Source organism: Pelodiscus sinensis, chromosome 27, assembly GCF_052426305.1.
Source record: "Pelodiscus sinensis isolate ZL-2025 chromosome 27, ASM5242630v1, whole genome shotgun sequence".
Taxonomy (NCBI): Eukaryota; Metazoa; Chordata; order Testudines; family Trionychidae; genus Pelodiscus; species Pelodiscus sinensis.
In genome coordinates, this window is record NC_143078.1 from 10,482,382 (window position 1) to 10,501,646 (window position 19,265).

The 19,265-nt window shown below is 52.2% G+C and overlaps 1 protein-coding gene across 1 annotated transcript in view; it reads left to right on the forward strand.

Moving 5' to 3' along the window:
* Positions 1 to 19,265, forward strand: part of TFEB (transcription factor EB) — a 92,167-nt gene that overhangs the window by 67,662 nt on the left and 5,240 nt on the right. Inside the window, exons 9-10 of the transcript XR_012897896.2 lie at positions 10,940 to 11,042; positions 18,595 to 18,728. The gene's annotated coding sequence lies outside the window, so the exon portion shown is untranslated. The remainder of the gene's footprint in view (positions 1 to 10,939; positions 11,043 to 18,594; positions 18,729 to 19,265) is intronic.

Below are 19,265 nucleotides of genomic sequence, written 5' to 3' on the forward strand. Positions count from 1 at the left end.
CAAATAAAATTGGGAAACACGGCCGTAGAGTGAGCACAGCCCTGTGGCTATAAAGGACTCGCTGTGTGTTAGGGGTTCAGACCACTTGATCTAGGAAGGAGATGTTACCAACAGGGCCATAGCTCCTGGAGGCCTCAGACAAGCTCAGAGTCCCACTATGCTAGGCACTGTGCGTACACTAGTCAGAGACGGTCCTTGTGTAACCCACACACCTAGTGTCAGAAGGGTAGCCGTGTTAGTCTGAAACGGCATAAACAACGAGAAGTCCTGTGGCTCCTTATAGACAAACGGATTTATTGGAGCATAAGCTTTCGTGGGCAAAGAACCACTTCGCCAGATGCATGTCACATGTGATCTTTGCCCACGAAAGCTTATGCTCCAATAAATCCATGAGTCTAAAAGGTGCCACAGGACTTCTCGTTGTTTCCGCACGCCTAGTGTGGTTCACTGTCCCATGCAGTGGCACTTAGACCACAGCAACATATAAGAAAAAGAGACCTCTACAGCATGGGCTGAGAGCCCGCTGGCTTTATAACTCAAGCTATAGAGGCTCTTGTACTAAGCTTTAGAGGTCCCAGGTTCAAATCCATCCGGTGGTGCAGAGCTTGTGGCCTAGTTAAAGATGAGAGACAAAGCTGGGAGAGGAAAAAGGCACCAAGAGAAGTGACTTGCCCAGCATCACAGGGCAGGGGCAGAGCTGGATTCTGCCTCTTCTCTGAGAGAATTCATGGACAAAACAATGTCATTGCTTAGTGAGAGACAGGCTAGACCCTGGCATTTGTCTGAGAGTGTGTATCAACTTTGCCCAAGGGACGTGCATACCGGCTCAGCATCTGTTCTTAAGCTGCCCTCACGAAAGCAAAACTCCTTAGACCTGCTCTACAAAAGATCATCTTAGCTACCTCACTTGGGGCATAACTGAGAGATGTAGTTATGTCGATCTAACCCAGCGGTTCCCAACCTTTTCCAGATGGGGACCCATTTTGACAATTCAGGAAGACTTGGTGACCCAAGGCAATTCCAAAACGGGGAGAGAAGGGGCAGAGCCACCTGGGGAGACACTTGGCCACCCTTTTGAAATGTGATGGTGACCCATATTTGGGTTGCAGCCCATAGGTTGGGAAACCCTGATTTAACCCCAGTGTAGACACTGCTAGGGTGATGGAAGAATTCTTCCATCAAAATATCTACTGCTTCTTGCGGGGGGCAGTGAAGGGAAAGCCCTCCAGCGGCAGAGCTGCAGTGTTGCAGCTGTGCTGCCATAGTGCTTGTAGTGTAAACGTAACCTAGGGAGGAAGCAAATTCCCACTGGAAACCATTGGGGACCAGAAGGGGAATAAGTGCTGAGAAAAGAAGTTAGGATTTGGCCCTTATCCTGGCTGGATCTGTATGGTCAGTCACCTCTTAGCACTGGTCTACACTTGGGCTTTATTTTGAAATAACCCCCCTTAGGTAGAATTAATAAGTGAAGCATCCACACAACTAAGCCCATTATTTCAAAATAATGGCCGGCTTATTTTGAAATCTGTACCCCTGCTTCCCTCGAGAAATAACGCTAATTTCGAAATAGCGGCAGTGTGGATGCTATTTTGAAATAACGACACCTCAGAGTCATTTGAACCAATTACTCCCCAGTGCTTCCTGGGGCTCTAAGTCGAGGTAGCGTGTCCACATTAATGGAGCCTGCCTGGGACTCATTTCAAGGCTTCCTCATAGTGAGGACGTGCTATTTGAATTTTGATATTTCAGGAGTTATTAAATCGATTTTAATTATTTTGAAATAGTTTCCTAGTATTGACCTCCCCTTAGTGGCCAGGCCAACCCTGGCTGATCAATCCAGGGCATGTTTCTTCCTGAATTTCCTCTTCCTCTGCTCTCGTTAGGCCTAGCTCTCCTCTGCCAGTGCTGTACCGCTCTAGTGCAGGTGGTAAAAGCATGGTGTGGAATGAATCTGGCCCATTGAATTTTGGGCTGGCCATCCCAATGCTGGAAGGTCCATGAGGAGCACCTAAGATGGGGCATCTCTCTGGGCCATGCCACCACATGTGCTCTGGGTCAAAGGACTTTACTGCACGTGAATTCTCCTTAACGGAAATAGCTGCACTTTTGCAAAACTCCTAGCAAAAAAAGTGTCTTGCACTGGTGCATATGTCCATGGTGGGTATTTTCCAACTCCATCCCTTCGTGTAGACAAATCTGTGTTTCTTAGTGGAAAGCAAATGGCTGCCACTGGCTCCAGTCTCTCTCCAGTTGCGTGCCACCATCTTTTCTGGCTGGGTTTGGCAGGGGGCAGCACGTGAAAAGAACAGCTGTGACATAAGCCTCGCTAGTCCTTCAAACCATCCAGTACCCAGTGTTCTTCAGTCACGTAGGTTCCATGCATTACAGAGTCCCCTCCTCCCCGCCCCTAGCAAAAGCCCTTCTCATTGGCCACTGAACTACGCTCAACGCTCCATTGCCACGGAGACAGCTATGATGTCACAACATATAGCCCTAGGGAGGATTATGATGTCACAGTGTGTTTTCATGGAGAAAGAGATGAGGCCATAGTCCTTCAAGAAGAAGGACGTCTCAATTCTGGGTGGATACACAGGGTGTGATTTGCTGCCACGTTTAGCTCTGATTTATGAGCAGCCAGCTCAGCCTTCAATGGCCAAAGAAGTGCCCAGGGCTTGAGACAAAAAGGCTCTGTCATACCTAGCCAGGCAGGCACTGTGGAAGAGAGAAGGAACAGCAGTGGTGGGGTGCAGGCAGGGAGAAGAGAGAGGGGGTCCTTGCTGGTGAAGATTTAGAAAGGGACAGGCCCTTTCTCAGAGAGCTGTGGGGAGCGCAGGGGTTAGACACAGGAAACAGTCTGACAGGGACACATGGGTCCAGGAAAGAGTGCCCCTCCCAAGACAGAGAGGTTTCTGAGGGAGTGGTATCCAGCTGCTTCCTGTGTGTTCCCCCTTCTCCTCTCAAGGCCAGAGGAGGTGTCAGGGCGGGAGCCGCCCCTTGCAACGATGGGAGGGTTAAAAATAGACCTGACTGGAGACGAAGAGCCTGAATTTTTTTTCCAGAGGCGCTGCGCAGCTGCAGCTCCCTTTGGAATGTGGGTACTTGGCACCTCTGAAAAATCAGGCTATTCAGAGTCTAAAAACTGACTTGGGTTAACTGCCAGAAAACCTGGGGAGGAAAGCATTGACAGATGCCTGGGTTTGAAATAGGCTGGAGGGGAGCAGAGGGGCTGCTGGACAGGAGCCAGGGGAGCTGGGAGGAGAAGCAAAGCCAACAATTCCTTGCAACGAGAGGTGGAAATGAAATGCTCCGTGGACTCGTTTGTGTAACTCTTCCTGAGTTGTGATTCCACCAGATGGAGCCCAAGAAGGACACCCAAGGAGATGGCATTCCTCCTGCGATCCAAAGCGATATGCCGCTTGGAGAGGCACACCTAGCATTAAGCTCGTTGGCATGGCTAAATCCCTATCCCACCCCCACCTCTTAAAGACACACGTGTAAATCACTTGGCACATTACCCCCTTACATGCTACTGGGCCGGGAAGCTATGCTGCTTGCTTTCGGCATGTTTAACCTAAGGGGAGCCTCTTCTTCCTCCTGGCATGCAACGGGTCATCATCTGCTTTTAAGAACTCAAGGAGGAACCAACTGGGTCAGACCAAAGGTCCATCTAGCCCTGTGCCCTGTCTCTGACAATGGCCAATGACAGGTGCCCCGGAGGGAATGAACAGAACAGGGAATTATCCAGTGATCCACCTCTGTTGCCCATTCCCAGCTTCTGGCAAACGGACGCTAGGGACACTTCAGAGCAAGGAGTTCCATTTCTGACTATCTTGGCCAATGGCTGGGGGAAGACAGAGTCCAAAGCCTGCAGCTATTTGTCTTCTCTAGGCCAGGGGTGGGCAATAATTTTTGCCTGAGGGCCACCCCAGAAAGGGTGGGGCCTAAACAGGAAGGGGTGGGGCTACCATGATTGGTCTGGGGCTAGAGGAGCCCCTTTGCCCCCCCTTCCCACTAGGCACTCATGCCCTGGAAGAGGCTTGGCATGCTCCCCCACACTCAGGCCAATCAGGGCTTGGGGGCGGGGGAGTGCGGGAAGCCTCCTCCCCCCCTGCAAGCAGCACTCAGCACTTCAAAGCGCCACGTGCTCCTGGCAAGGCGGGAGGAGGTTTCGCGCACTCCCCGCCCCCAGGTCCTGATTGGCCTGGGGGCAGGGGAGCAGCAGGGGATCCAGCCCGCGGAGACTCTTTTGCCCACCCCTGCTCTAGCCCCTCTCCCTGGGTTTGATGGGATCGCTCCTGTAACAGGCAATGGATGGTTGGCTAGAAAGGTTTCCTCCATTTTTCTTTTTGAGATCCCAGGGTCTGCTTGTGCCGCGCTACGCTGGACAGTGCAGTACAAGGGGCCTGATTTTGATATCGCCGCGCTCCGTTCTGCCTCCGTGGAACTCCATCGGTTTCAGTGAAGTAGGGTCAGAGGAGACGAATCGGGCCCAGGCAGCTTTTTACCTCTAAAATCAGGCCCCTTGAAAACCCAATAGGCATGCCCAGGAAACTGGAGTGCACAATGCAAAGGGTAGTCACTCGGTGGTGACGGCAATCAACCAGGAGAGATGGAGATGACCTAAGAGGTCCTTCCCATCTCAGATCCTGTGGGCCAGACTCTGCGGTCTTGGAAGGCAATGGAAGTCATGCTGGAGTAAGGCCTGAGAGACAGGCCTTCAGACCCAAGATGCACGGCACGGACAGGCCCTCAGGCCCGGGATGCCTGGCTCTGCAACGATCTCCTGTTTGGGGAAGACCAATATTATCCTCAGGGAATGTCACTGGGGAGTTGGCCAACCCACATGTGACAGGTTTGGGCGGGGGTTGTATAAGGTGCTGTCTCACTGAGAGCTGATGGATCTTAGGACCTGGGCTTTAAGGGCTGGAGATGCCTTGGGAACCCATTCTGCTTCTGGCTCTGTGGTATTTCAATGTTTGCCTGCCCTCCTTTCTTGCTGGCTAAAGATGAACCCCTTTAGCTGCTGCGTAAATCCACTTGGGCTGCTCCTTCCCCACCTGAAGTCATAATCCTCTGCTGGTGACATCCCCGGGCGTTGTGGAAACGGTTGCAAGGCGGTCACAAATAAGGGATTACGTTTTCAGGTGGGGAATAGGCAGCAAAGCCGGACTGGCTTTGAAGAAACAAAAGTAGCTCTTCATGTGTAAATCTCCATGGGCAACAGAGACGAGAACATATCTGATCTCAGTCCAGAATGGCTTCCAAAGAGAAGGAGTCAGGTTGATTCTCTGGGTGAGTCTGAGTTACACCGCAGAAGTATTTGGCCCGGTGTTTTCCCATCTGTGGCTTTTTAAGGCATTAGGGTTCTGCTACTGAACACTGAGCCCTTGTAGGCAGCTTAATTACAGCCAGGATTACGGAAGAGATAGGAATAACAAGCAGCGTCCCAGTAGCAACTTGCCACCAGCCAGTGATATGGTCCGAGGCAGAGACAAAAGGATTATGACTCCTCAGGCGAAGGGTTGGGAAGGGGTGCAGGCTGCAGTAGAATTGGCACTGACAAGAAAATGAGGCCCAGGTAAGGAGGCCAGGAAAGGCAGCCATGGCTGCCAGCCCACTGGAACAGCCGCTCACGTGAGCCTTACGAGGCAAGCGCTGCCTCTTCCCCCCCCCCGAGGCAGCTTCCGGTGGGACATCTGGCAGAGCCGTGGAGTGCTGGAATTCCGCCTGCTGTAAGGGAATGTAGCGCCGCAGCGGGGGCCAGCTTGACGACCCTGGCGAGCGTAGGCATCTGTCTGTCCACAGAGCAGTGCAGGGTGGCTTCCCCCCACCCTGCCTGTGGCCCTGCCAAGGCACCTCAATCTTGACCTAGGGGCACCTCTTCTAGCGAGATGGGATATAGTCTATAGTGCAGTCAGTCTTTGGCCAGCTGTCCCTTGGTGGGAATTGTTTTGACCTAACTCAGAGCTCTATGGCGGGCGTCGGTCTGTGCCTGCAGCAGCAGCAAGCCTAGGGTTGCCACCTCTGAGGTACCAGAAACCATCCTGAGTCCTGAAAACTGAGCGCCCTGGTGGATTTCCCCGGCTAGCTACCTTCAAACAGGGATGGTCCTGGGAAAACCTGACCGCCAGCAGCCAGGCCACCCATGCGGCAAAGCCCCCTTTGTGTGCCGCCAAGCTCACCAGTTCTGAGGCTCTGAACGGCTCCGTTCCCTCCAGGCCTGGACTTGCCTTCTGCGGAGATGTGAGGTGAACTGTCTCCTGTGGCCACGCTCTGGATTACAGTGCCGGAGGGTTACTCTGAATGGGACCATCCGCCCCCATGATGTCAAACCGGTTCCTGACAGTTAGCGCTGGGGAAAAGCGCAGCCAATACTCCGTGACGTCCCGGAGTCTCTCCTGACACCCGCAGTCAGGGTGAGCAGCCCAGCGGCTACCCCGAGTCTCTAGCTAACCCTTGCCCTGCTCGATGTCCACCAGCCACGGCTGTGCCTTTCGTTGCAACCCTCGCCACATACCTGGTGCCTTCTGAACCAGAGCAGCTGCCTTACAGCGATGTCCCTGGAAAGTCTGCCAGCAGTGAAGGAGGGAATGCTGCCCTACTGGAGAGATGGCGATGTATATTCCAGTGAAGAGAGGGGAGCAGCATGCAAACCTGGGACGTCCCAAGCTCAACAGGGCAGTTCATAAGATGTTACGACCAAGAAATATGCTGATCTGTTGGAAAAGGCACAAGCTTGGGAATCAGGACACCTCTCTCCTCCTCCCATCTCTGCCACTGACTCATTGTGGGAGCTTGGACAAGTCCCTTAATCAACCTGTGCCTTAGTTTCCCCATTCACAAAACGAGGGTGAGGCTGATACTACCACTGACAGGGAAGGCAAATTAATTGATATTTGATTGATTAGTGCCTGGAGTGCCTCCGATAGAAGGAGCTCTGTAATTGCTAAGTATTAACATTAAAAATGTTCCCTCTTACTATATCTGCTCCTCTGTGGGACTTTTGGGGCAGAGGCTGGCGACAATTAGAGAAGGGCCCTGCAGTGTCCAAACCTTCCGACCTCCGCCAGCCTTGCTCTGCCTTGCCTCAGAGCTGCAGAGCTAAACTCGGACTAGGGACCTCTTAGGGCTGGTGATGCTTCACGATGCTGGACTTGGAGGCTGTGCTGATGGGCGTAGGAGAAGAGACACACAGCCAGCTTGTCAGCTGCTGAAAACAAACCCAACTCCATTAAATTCAGTGGAACTATGCTGATTAAAACCAGCAAAGATCTGGCCTGGGGATTATGTTTGCTGATCGGCAGAAAGAACCCAGCTGGATTTTTGGAGCCTGGGCTGGGGTTTACAGCGCTGGCCTTTGGAGAAATCTCTTGTTGGCTTGTCAGTTGAGCAAAATGGCTCTGGAATGAGAGAGAATGGGTTGGGGGGGACCCCATGGTCCCATCTACATGGTCTTTTTTTTCTGATTGCAGAAACACTAACCAGAAAATCCAGACATTGAACTTCTGCTTGGTGTCCTGGAAAATGGGAACTGGGTGTCTTCGGCTCATGGGCCAGCTAAGATCGCAAGACCCAAGATCCTCGGCTTCTGGGGAAACCGGGTCTAAAAAGCTGTAGCATCTAGAAGCTCTTACTAAGAATGGAGCCCCATTGAGCTGGGTGCGGTACAAATATAACAGAGGCAATCCTTGAAATCCCAGTATATGTGTTCTCCCCACCCCCACATTGACTCCACTATCCTTGCCCAGAAGAAAGCTGGAATTCCAGGATCCTTGGGAAGCTTGGACTGGAATTTGCACTGGACAGATGGGTCTGGGATTCTAGGAAAATTGAGGGCTTTGGACATAGGATCCTGTGGATTCCTAGGCCTAAGCGACTTGGGGAGGGGAGTGTCTGTCTGTCCCACAGTCTGAACTGGTCTTCTTTCCTTCTCTTCCCCCACATTCCAGGACCTGTTTAATCAGCCTGTAGCTTTCATTTCATGCCTTTCTCCTTTTTGAGGGGGCAGTGAAATTTATACAATATTTAAGCAGCATCGCGGAGTCCTGGAAGATATTATTAATGTAAAAGGGACAGGCTGGAAATGCACTTGAACCTGGTTACAATTAGAGGGTGATTTTTCTAAAGGTCAATGAATTCAGATAATATCCACAGGGGGGAAAAGAAATTTAATACCTTTTTAGTGAATTAATTAATTATAATATTATATCGGCTTGGGGTTCTTTTCCAGAGTGATTAAGGGACCGATCTGTCTTCCGAGAGGCTGGGGGAAGGCAGCAAGTGAGTGAAAGACTGACAGAGGGAGCGAGAAAGAGCAGGAGGGAGAGAGAGTTTAATGCAAGAATAATGGAGCCTTTTCTTTCCTTTCAAAACTTGCTGTATTTCAAGCCGGCACATTCCTGCCTTCCTGGGCTCAGACCCTTTCATTATAGTCTCACCAAAGCCATAGTAGGTAGAGACCATCATTATTTTTATCTTTTAGGAAGTGGATCTGGAGGGTTTATATCTATAATAAAAATCTGCGTATGTATAAGCAGCAGCTAGGGAAAGGCGAGAGAGAGGCAGGTGCCAGGCATGTGACCTGTCCCATGCCACAGAGCTCTGGCCTGCCCCTGCACCTCAGTCTGAATCCGCTGCACCCCCAGCCAATGTTCCCACTACATTTTTCATCTATGTGCAGAATAAATTTTATGTGCACCAAGGTGTGGGCAGAAGTGCACCACCAATAGAAACACATGCCGCTGGCGATGGTCAGTTGTAAGCGCTTTGTTAGCCAGCTGAATCTCTTTTGGACAGCCACCCAAGCACTCAGCTTACAGGGAACACTGCCCCCAGCTATTCCACTCCTGCCCCCAGCTCTATCAGTGCCCCCCAGTCCTGACCGGCAGCACCCTCCCACAGCTATCCCAGTTCTGGCTCCCTCCCACCTCCAGCTCGACCAGTGCACCTGGACTCTTGACTGCTCACCCCCTGGCTCTGATCCTGCCCCACCCCGACTTCCAGCAGAGCTGCTATTCCAGCACTGCTCCCCCCACTAGTCAGCCAGAGGCACCAAGCAGGCTGTGAACTGCCATAGGGGGGCTCCAACTTGTGGCATGTGGCTGATGAACTGTCCCCCGAGCCAGCCCAGGGGGTGAGTGACTGAACTTCCTTACTTCTGCTTGAGGGAGGAGGGTCTTTGTGTGTGTCCCAGGGCAGAGTCCTGGGTGGGATTGAGGAGGGCATGGCAGGGCAGCATGGGCTACTGGGCACAGAAAGGCAGCGGGGAAGGGACAGGCTGCTGTGTCCGGACATGGCTGCTCAGTTGATGCTCCAGTTCCCCCCCCCCCCCCTCCGTGGCACCTGTGGTTCGGACTCATCCACACGTTGGTTGTACAATCCGTCCAGGTCTCTGGAGTCACAGCTCTCTAGCTGCTCTTGCCCCCTCCCTTCTCGTCTTCTGCCCCAGCCCCATGCCAGAGCTTCCTGGCCAGGCATGTCTGCCGAGGGGAGAGTGCTGGGTTGGGACAGGAGTCCTGGTGAGCCCGCTTTGGCTGCAGAAGGGTGCGGGCCAGGTGTGTCTCCTCTCCTCTGCCGGGCACGGGCACGAGCGGGTAAATGTTGCATGGGCTTGAGTCATTAATTGTGCCCTGCATGAGGCTGCAGGGTGGGCATCTGTGTTGGATATCCTCCCTGCCTTGGGCTTGCGAGCATCGCCAAGGGATCTGGGCAGCTAGCTCCTCCTCACTTAGTTCTCTGACCCCTGTGACTGCCTCTCTGAGGGGCACATTCCTCCGGGGGGGCATTTCTCCCGCTGCCCGTGACAAGCGTTGGCATCTGTGACATTGGAGGCCTCGGCTTCCAATGAGCCCCTCAGCAGCAGGTGGCTGTCAAGTGGGAGTGGTGCTCAGGCAAAGTGGGGAGGGTCCTTGGTAGGAATGTCTTGAAGTGTGCCAAGTTTCTTAAACTTTTTAAGACTAAGGAACACCAAACAATAATTCTTTTTTATGAGGCACACCAAGTAATTTTTGTTGAGGGGTTGGGAGAAAGTTATCGAGGGGAGGAAAAAAAAAAGAGGAAAAAGAGGTTCTCTGCCCCTTTAAGGGCGGCCCATATTTTATTCCGTTCTCTGCAGCACACCTCCGACTGCCTCGCGGAACACAGTTTAAGAAACACAGCTCTAGATGGACTTTTATCAGTCTTGGGTGTATCTTCAAATAACCCCCTACCCAGCTCAGTTCACCCTATTTACCCTACCTGCAACAGGTAGGTCGCATGGTTCACGGGATGTAGGTCTGGGAATTGGGATGCCAGACTTCTTGGCACTGCCACTGTGCAACCATAGGGGAGTTTCTGCGCCTCTCCGTGCCTCAGTTTCCCCCATCTGTAAACCGGCGTTAATGAAACATCCTTTTTAAGACCTTCTCTACCCAGCTACCTTACATCATTCCCGCCTTCTTCTCAGTCTTTTCTGTGAGCAGGCTGCAGGGTCCTCAGGACTGGCACTCGGGACGCCTGGGTTCTGTCCTGCACTGTGTGATATTGGGCATGGTGTTGCCCTGCTGTGCCTCAGTTTCCCCTTCCGCAGAGTGAGGATGATGGCACCTTTCCGTCTGTGACGCATTTTGCATCCACGCTCGCGTGCACGAGAGATTTTTATTATTTCTAGCTCTAACCTAGCCCTTGGAAGCCCAGCAATAGCTTCAGCCCGGAGTCCCTTGCTCCACAGTCTTCCCCGGTGTTAGTTTATCTGCAGTCCAAGCCGAGGCTGAAATTTACTCTCTCCGCTAATCCACTCAGCCACTGAAATTAATTATAGACTTGTACATTAAAAATTAACATAACCTTTCTGGATATATGTTCTTATAGTGCGGGATGGGAGGGGGGCAAAATCCCTTAGCTGCCTGTAATTTGAGTTGCTTTTTTCTAAATCTACCCCTCTTGTATTTTTTTTTTAAAGATGTGGACATTTCAACTCATTAATCACGGATTCTGGTGGCTGGTAAAGTTTAAGAGGCCTGTAATTGAGTTCTGTCCTGGCAGCGGGTGTCTATGGGGGGAAGGTAGGTGTGTCTCATATATCATGAATATTCAAGTTGGCATGAGGAGGGAGTAGGACTGAGTAGGAAGGGGTGGGGGTGAGAAGTCGGGAATTAATATGCCTTCCCTTAAGGGAAACCACAGTTCCTCTTGACATGGATGAGGTGCAGAATGTGTGTGTGCGCGTGCGTGCAAATGTGCATCTGGGGGGGGGGGGGGAGGGAGGTTGACCTCAAAGTATAGGCTGGGAGAATGCTTAGAGGTTTTTTTGGTTTTTGGAACCTGTGATTAAGGGCTTGTCTACAGGGGGAAATTGACTGGAATAGCCATTGCCGACTAAGCTGTTCTGCAAGAGGAACTCCAAAATAGCTCCCCCGCGGACATGCTTCTGGAAAATGCAGGGCACTAGCAAAGCGATGTAACTATTCTGGAATAAAATCACCTGTATTCCGGAACGGCGGGTGCATCTGCACTGCATCATAGGTCAAAATAAGCTATGCAGTTTGAGCTACACAAATTGTATACCTTATTTCGATCTTATTTCGAAACAGCTTATTTTGTCATTTGGCGATGATCTCCACCGTGCCAAATTTCGAAATAACCCGCTATTCTGACACATCCCTTTCTCCTCGTGGAATGAGGATTTGCAGGGATGTCGCAATAGTGAGCCCATCGTATTTCGAAATAACAGGCTTGTTGTTAAGACGCAGGATTGCTATTTCGGGATATCACGAGGTGAAACGGTTAACTCGAACTAAGGACTTAGTTTGAGTTAACGTTCGACTGCTGCGTGTAGCTGCGGGTAGTTAGTTCGGACTAAGGGGATTTAAAAATGGCGCCCGGATGGGAAGATGCAAATAAAGCAAATGTTTAAATCCCGGGCTTCATTTGCAACTTTGAATGCCTATATTACCCTCCCTAGTTCGAACTAGGGGGCTAGTGTAGACGTACCCTTTGTTTGCGGCCTACAGTGCGATTTGGATTTACATGGGGCTCAACACATGGCCTGTGGGTGGGAGCCAAACCAAAAAAGTAGTCAATATAATGGCCTGCGTTTTAGTACAGTACTTAAATTCCTGGACTGTCATTGCTCATTAAAAGAGCTGTCCTGTGGGTGGAAATGGGGGAAATATTGCATTTTATTAATATCAGCAGAACTGACTTAAATAGGGCCTGTGTGTTGTGCAGTCTTGCCTTAAACTTTGTATTCATGCCCGTCAGTGTGAAAGAAGCTATTTGCATATATTCATACATATATATATATTTGCATGTAAGTTGCGTCCCTCTGAATGTGCTGAGAGTATCATTGTGGGCCCGGGGCTTCCAAAGTTGAGTAGCCCTGCCTTAGAGTGTCCACACAAGGAGCTGCTGCTGCAGTCAATTGCATCAGGGAGATGAGCCCCCAAACCCATCAGAAGCATTTTGTTCTGTGGTCTTACACCTTGATGGTTGCATATATATGGAGATATACCTATCTCATAGAACTGGAAGGGACCTTGAGAGGTCATTGAGTCCAGTCCCCTGCCCTCACGGCAGGATCAAGTACCATCCCTGACAGATTTGCCCCAGATCTCTAAATGGGGATCCCTAAATGGGGATTCTCCCCCCACCCATCCTGCTATCCCTTCTCATCCCCTCTCTTCCCTTCCACCTCCGGAGTCCACCCTGCCTCCAGGCCTTTCTTTTCATACACCCCCTTTCACGTCTGTTTGCTCCTTCCCTGGCTCTTTTTCTCTCTTCCATTCCTGCTCTGGCTTCAAGCCACAGCCAAGGGGTTACTCTGTAGCCCACCTGCCCTTCTTGAAACTATTTGTGGGTCTGCAGCTTCCAGGACCCTTTGCCCCATTATTTCACTGTGTTGGCTGGGACGGGGGAGCTTCAGAACTACCTTGTCGACATTCCCATTGGGTTGAAAGGTGGCAGAGGCAGGAATTCCACATTGGAGGTATAATAATTTGTAGATACCCCGGGCCAAATGCAGCCCTGGCCGGAGCAGATGTAACTCAACTGGAGCCGAAGGAATTGTCCCTGTTTCTACACCCACCTGGCCTGGTGGGCATAGAAACCAAGACAGCAGGCGCTGCACTAGAGCTGTTGTGGGAGCAGATTAGGTGGCTGGGCTCAGAGCTGGCTTTGATGTGCACTATGGGACGGATTTCCAGCATGTGCTCCATGTGCCAGGCACCACACCCTTGGAAAAACCAGGCCCCAGATCCGTCTGCTGAGCACTTGAAAACCAGGCTCAGGCTCTTGAGAAAATCTGGCCCCAACACACCTAATGCTGGCTGAGAGATTAGCCACGGGAGGGTGGTGCCTTTGGGAAGTCCTGGGGGAAAGACCATTAAAAAAGGACCAAGCTATTAAAAAGAAGGGGGCTCGTCAGCTCTGTGGACAGCCTAGGTTTGATTTGCCCAGCCCACCCCTCAGCTGGCAGAAATTTAGAGGGCTCTCAATACAGCCCGTTCAGCCCCAAGTTCGGAGGGACCTTAATGACCACTCGGGTCGCTAACCCACATCAGTGCTCCCCAAGGTACTGGAGAGGCCATACCTTTGCAGCACACTACAGAGCTCCAAGGCGAGGGGCTGGATCCTTGAGTCGCTTCACGGAAATTAATGGAGCGACACAGGTGAGCCGCTAACTCGGCATTTTCACTAGTGGCCACTGATTTGTAGCTAGCTAATCGTTGCCACTGTTTTGGGCTGTGGGGCTGCCTGTAATTAACCCTCAGGGTGTGTGGGTATGTGTATCCCCATTTTACAGATGGGAAAACTGAGGCACTGAGGAAGTGATTTGCTGAGGGTTCTGCAGCAAGTTGGGGTGGTGCTGGGATGAGGACTCAGGACTCCTGTCTCCCAGCCCTCAGTTCACTCCCCCGCCTCTTGCTTTCTGTTTGTGAGGCGCTTTGAGAGCCCCCAGGGGGAAAGTTCCTGCCTGGCCTACCTCCTGCTGCATTCGTGTCATTCAAAGGTAGGCTCTGCAATGACTGGGTATTTACAGTGAATACAGAAAGCCTACACTGGACCCTGCTGAATCCCCATCAGTCCACAGCCATGGCCCTGTGGTGCGTCCTTAACACACTGCCCTTGCCCTTCTTCTCTGAACAGCAGCTGTATGAGGAGTGGTTGGTGTGCAGCCCTGGCTCAGGGTTTCCTGCCTTTGGCTGGGGCCCTGTGGCCTTACCTGTGGAGGTGACACAGGGTACTGGAGAGGGAACTTGTCCTTTATTTATCACCCTTCCATCTCCCGCTGCTACCAACATCCTGCCCCTCCCCGCCCCGCAACATGTTTGGGGAGCAGCGCTTGGCACAGTCCCAGGCAACCTCTGAGGGGAGAGAGAGGGAGAGTAAGGCACTCGGCTGACCCAAACCCTCTCCAAAGGCGTTGGCCTGTTGATATTCAAGGGGAGGCCGTACCACTAAGGTCTCTCATATCTCCCGGGTGACCTCTTGCGAGGAACCTGAGGACTGTGCCGATGTTTTTAGCAGCTTCTCTCTCCCATTGGGCTTGGATATGACAGAAAAATTGCTTCCAGGCCCCCGGGCATCTCTGTCTCTCTCCCTTTCCCCGTCGCTGCCCCTCAGAATGCCACCATCTTGTATCCAGCCAGCCCTTTTGTTTCTCCTCCACCTCCCTCAGCTGGCGAGGCTCTGCCGGAGAGAGCCGGCTCGCTCCCATTGTGCTATCTTTGGGTCCTAAATTAAAATTTATGACATCTTGAAATGAGCAGTGAGGGTAATTTTGCTTCTTAGCGAAGATGCTAATGAGTCCCCTTAATGGCGTGAATAAGGAGTTGACGGGTCGTGTGTCACTTTGCGCAGACCGCACCGGTGGTGTAATGGCCGCAGTAAGTGCCTGTAATTATACCCTGTCTCGCTGTATTTTGGCAGCCGTGGTGGGAGAACAGGCGGCTCAGTCACATATAAGGGAGGAGGGGGAAGGGAAGAGAGAGAGAGAGAAATTCCCAGAGACCCCAGCGCTTCTCACTGCTCTCTGGGTCCCTCCCTCGGTTCTTGTGTCTCTTCAAAGCAGAGTTTGGGGGGGGGCTTGGTTAGCAGCATAGAAACATCCCCTAACTTTTGTACTAAAGGGCAGTCTGGCTGAACATCTGTTTGGTTTTTTCACAAGATCCTCCCCTCCCCGTTTCCTGCTTCATCACAGCTGAGTCTAGCATGGTTTGCCCCGTCTCTCCCCGGCTGGGGCTCTGCTTTCCTGTTCTCCCCTTCTCTCCACCTGAACTGATGCTGCTGGGTGGCCGAGTTCCTCCCAGATTAATTCTGAACCCTGAAAAGTAGGGTTGCCAGATACTTTCACAAAAAATCTGGAACATGGCAAGGAAACAATTGGTTGAGCAAAGCAAAAAAAAAAAAAAAAAAAAAAAAGAGAAAAAGGGAGGACCAAACTTGTTGAGGAAAAAAAAAGGCACTGCGCCTTTAAATTCCCGTGCTTCTCGCTCTCCCCACCTCCGCCACATGTGGCAGGAGAAAAATGTCCCTGCCAGCCTACCGTCCGAGAAAAACAAAATATTTTCTGTTTTTGTTTTTGTTTTGTTTTTTTACCGTACAGAAGACGCAATTACCAAAGGTGAAAACTGAACACCTGGGAACCTAAAAGCCCGAACTGTACCCTTGGGATTCTTGACTTGCTGGGTATGCTACTGCAAATTTCCTCAGGGAGACAACCATGGTAGAGGGGAGAAATCCTTGACCTATAGCGCAGACGATTGTGACCTCGGCAGGAGCCGGAATCTGCCAGTGCCGCTTCCATGTGGCAAGCCATTCTCGGCCAAACTCTGGTCTGCATGGAGAGAGCCATGTTATGTGTTAGTGTTTAGGAGGAACCAGGAGGGCATACACACACAGAATAAGGAACAGCCTTTGGCTCGGAAGTAAGTTTCTGCAGTCCTTATTACTGCTGATCGAGCAGAGTTGTAAATATGGGAAGTGTCTTTCTGCTTCTTAGCTGGAGGCCACATTATTGAGGCTTTTGGTTTTCCCTTGCTTCTCACAGATTTTTTTGCGTCTCAATGATTTTTTCTGTGGCTCAGTGGCCCCTGACCCGAAGAAGGTTTTCCACCCCTGCACTACAAATGCGCCACAGGCTGCTCACGTGACCTCAGGCAACTTGCTCTGGCTTCGCTCCCCGTGATTTCACGCTTCTTTGCCTCAGTTCTTCATCTGTACAGGGGTTGTGAGGCTAACTACAGGGAAGAGAGTGGGAGGCCTGGATACTGTGCAGATGGGATCAGACACGTATTTGAGATTGCCTGAGGAGTTGCCCACCCGTGTACCACAGGCTTCCTCCATGTGATGCTGCAAAGGTGCAGTTTGTACCTTGCGGTGGCCCATGACTGAGACCTGCAATTCGACCAGTTCAGGATGGACCCTACTCAGATCAAGCTGGACCATCATGCTGGAGTCATAAGCACCAGTGGCTTTGCCTCCTTACCAAGGAGTAAGGAAGCTCCATTGAGGTGTGGAAACTCTTGCACGTGCCTGTGACTGACTTCTCTTGGGTGCTAACATCTGCGGGCAGCTGCGATCTCTTTTATACCGATGATGTGGAACCCACCTGTTCTCCTGGCAAATTGCCAACATGGCCCAAGTCTGGGTAAAGTTTGCATAATCCTCTCTCCGTCCTTTCCTTGTCTCTAAATCGCCCATGTGATGTCCTCTGGCTGGCTGCTAGCATCCCTGGGCCGCTGTGCTTTGTGTTATGCCGATTCAGTCCTGCCTTCGGCGAGCTGCCAATGCGACATCTTGGCCAGGCAACATCCAGGCCAGGCAACACCCTCCCCTCCCCTGGATCTAAATTCAACAAGCTGAGATCTTCCTGGGATAATGAGGAGTGTGGCAACCAGCCTGCTAATTCCACTTGCTGGTGGCGGGGGAGAAGAGGGGGGACTGCAGATGCTCAGGGAAGCCCCCGGAGGGAACGGAGATCGGCCACCTCTGAAAGAACTTCCCGAAGAATCAGTCAACGTGTCTATTGCGGAGACACACGTGGCGGCGTTTTAAAGGACAGTATCCATAAACCGCAACGCGCTGTTAGCGTGTTCAGAGAAGGGCTGGCACACAGCTTGCCGGAGAGCTCACGACCACTGAAATATTGAAGTACTTGCATATAAACTGCTCTTTCAAGTATTTTTGACAAGGGTACTAATTAAATCTTAATTGACACCGCACTAATTAGCTTCTTAATTACATGGAACCACATAATTAGCAGCACACTCCGCGCTAATTGTTAATTAAGAAAACCAGCCCCGCTAGCCCCCCTCCCCTCCACCTCTCCTTGTCGCTCTTAACTAAAGAGCCTCTTGTATACAGAGGAGATGGGAACAATAAAGATTTACGCAAGCTCTGCTTCCCCACGAGAGAGCAGCTGCTGATTGCGCACACAGGGGCTGTAGGTGGGTGGGCTCCAGGTGAGGAGTGTTTGGGCTGGAGGGGGGCTGCAAAGGACACCCCCCACCCACATGAAAAGAGGCCGGGGGGGATGTGTAATGAGACCCAAGGGTGAAAGGTGCGCTGGATCTGCGTCCACAGTGTTCATGAAAACTCGTTAATTATTCGGAGGCAGCCAAGCAAAGCAACCTCCTGTCTGGAAAGCTTAGGGATGAACCTGTGGACCCCCAGTTCGTGTCGCCCTTTGCAGACCCTGCAGCACACCCCAATCTCTGCTCTCCAGTTCCGCCAGGCCCTGCACTGCTCTTGCCCCTCTGGCGCGGGGCAGGTTCCACTCCCCACCTGCTGCAGCTTTGAACTCTTCTCTCGCTCTGTTCAGACTGTTCCATCCGGCAACAAGCCCCCCGCCCAGCTTACCCCTTTGAATTCCAGCTAGTTAAAGCCTCCTGGGCAGAATCATTCAATCCTGGCCTACCTCTGTACCTTCCACGTGGCGCTGCACCCTGCCACGGTGCATGGGCCCTCCCGGAGCAGGCAGTTAACCCTATCTGTGCTGGGCTGCATAACTGTGCCCCATGGTGGGCATTTTAATACTCCTGCAAGAAGCCAGCGATGCTGTCACAAAGGGCCCATAACTTGGTCTCTGCCGGGGGGAGGGGAGGAGTGTTCAGTCCCTCCCGCACTTCCCCCTCCCTCCAGGAGAGGTTGACCCATTTGATGATTATGGCCTTTAAATTGCCAGGGGGGGCCATCGTGGTGGGTGAGGGTTGTAGTGTTATCTGTGGCAGCGCCCCCAGCTGGGGAGCTGAACTCGTGCACATGGAGTAAAAGCAGCACCCTTTTGTGCCGATCATTGTAACTTGCCCGAGCGGGGAGTCACAAAAGCACACACTCCGTATTGAACGTCATAGATGGGGGTCATCGAATCCGAGGGCTGGAAGAGACCTCAGGAGGTCCCTGCGTCCAACCCCCTGCAAGACCAATCCCAACGAAATCATCAGACCTTCCCCTTGGAAAACAGCCTTATGCTTGAAACCGTCTAGTGCCCAGCCACAGAAAGGGAGTTTTTCTAAAAAGGTTCCATGCAAATCAGTCAAGGCACTTTGGAGGGGCACGGCTGCATAACCCCTCCTCGGTGTTCCTGCTTCATTTTTTATTCTCTTTCCACTGCAGAGACCCAGCTGGCTCACACTGCAGAGCTGCAGTCAGTCTTGTTTGGATGCCTTCGCCCTTATCCCGCCTTCCACCGGGGCGGCCTGGGAGGTGTGAAAAGACACCGGGGCTGCGACTTTTCAGCCGCGATTCAGGTTGGTTTAGCCCTTCGATCAGGTGCACACGGTGTTCTAGGGAACCCTGTTAATGCATGAAACAGTCGAAACTCTCTTAACTGGGATTCTCTGGTCCAGCAACACCCATGGTCCGGCACGGATGTTGCAGAAGCAGAGTGTCCCAGTGGAGGGCTAGCAGTAAGGATCCCTGTGGGGCTGGCAGTGCAGTGGGCTGCCCGCAGGGAGCTGACGGTGGGGCCGTCCAGTGCGTGGCAGTGAGGCTGCCCAACAGGGCTGGGAGACCTGCTGTGTGGCTGCGCAGAGAGGCTGGGACCCCCAGCGCATGCAGGGCTGCCCAGGAATCCCCACTGCGCACAGCTGCTTGGAGCCCTAGTGACAGGCTGCCTGGTGAAGCCATGGCAGCAATAGCTGCTGCCCAGCGGGTTGGCAGGGCAGTGGGGATAGCAGGAAGTGGGGAGCCGGCTGGGAGGCCAGCAGCCAAACCAGGGGGCTGGTAGCAGGGGTCCAAAAATGATCTCCCCTAGAATGGCAAAAATCCATCATCTGGGACCAGTC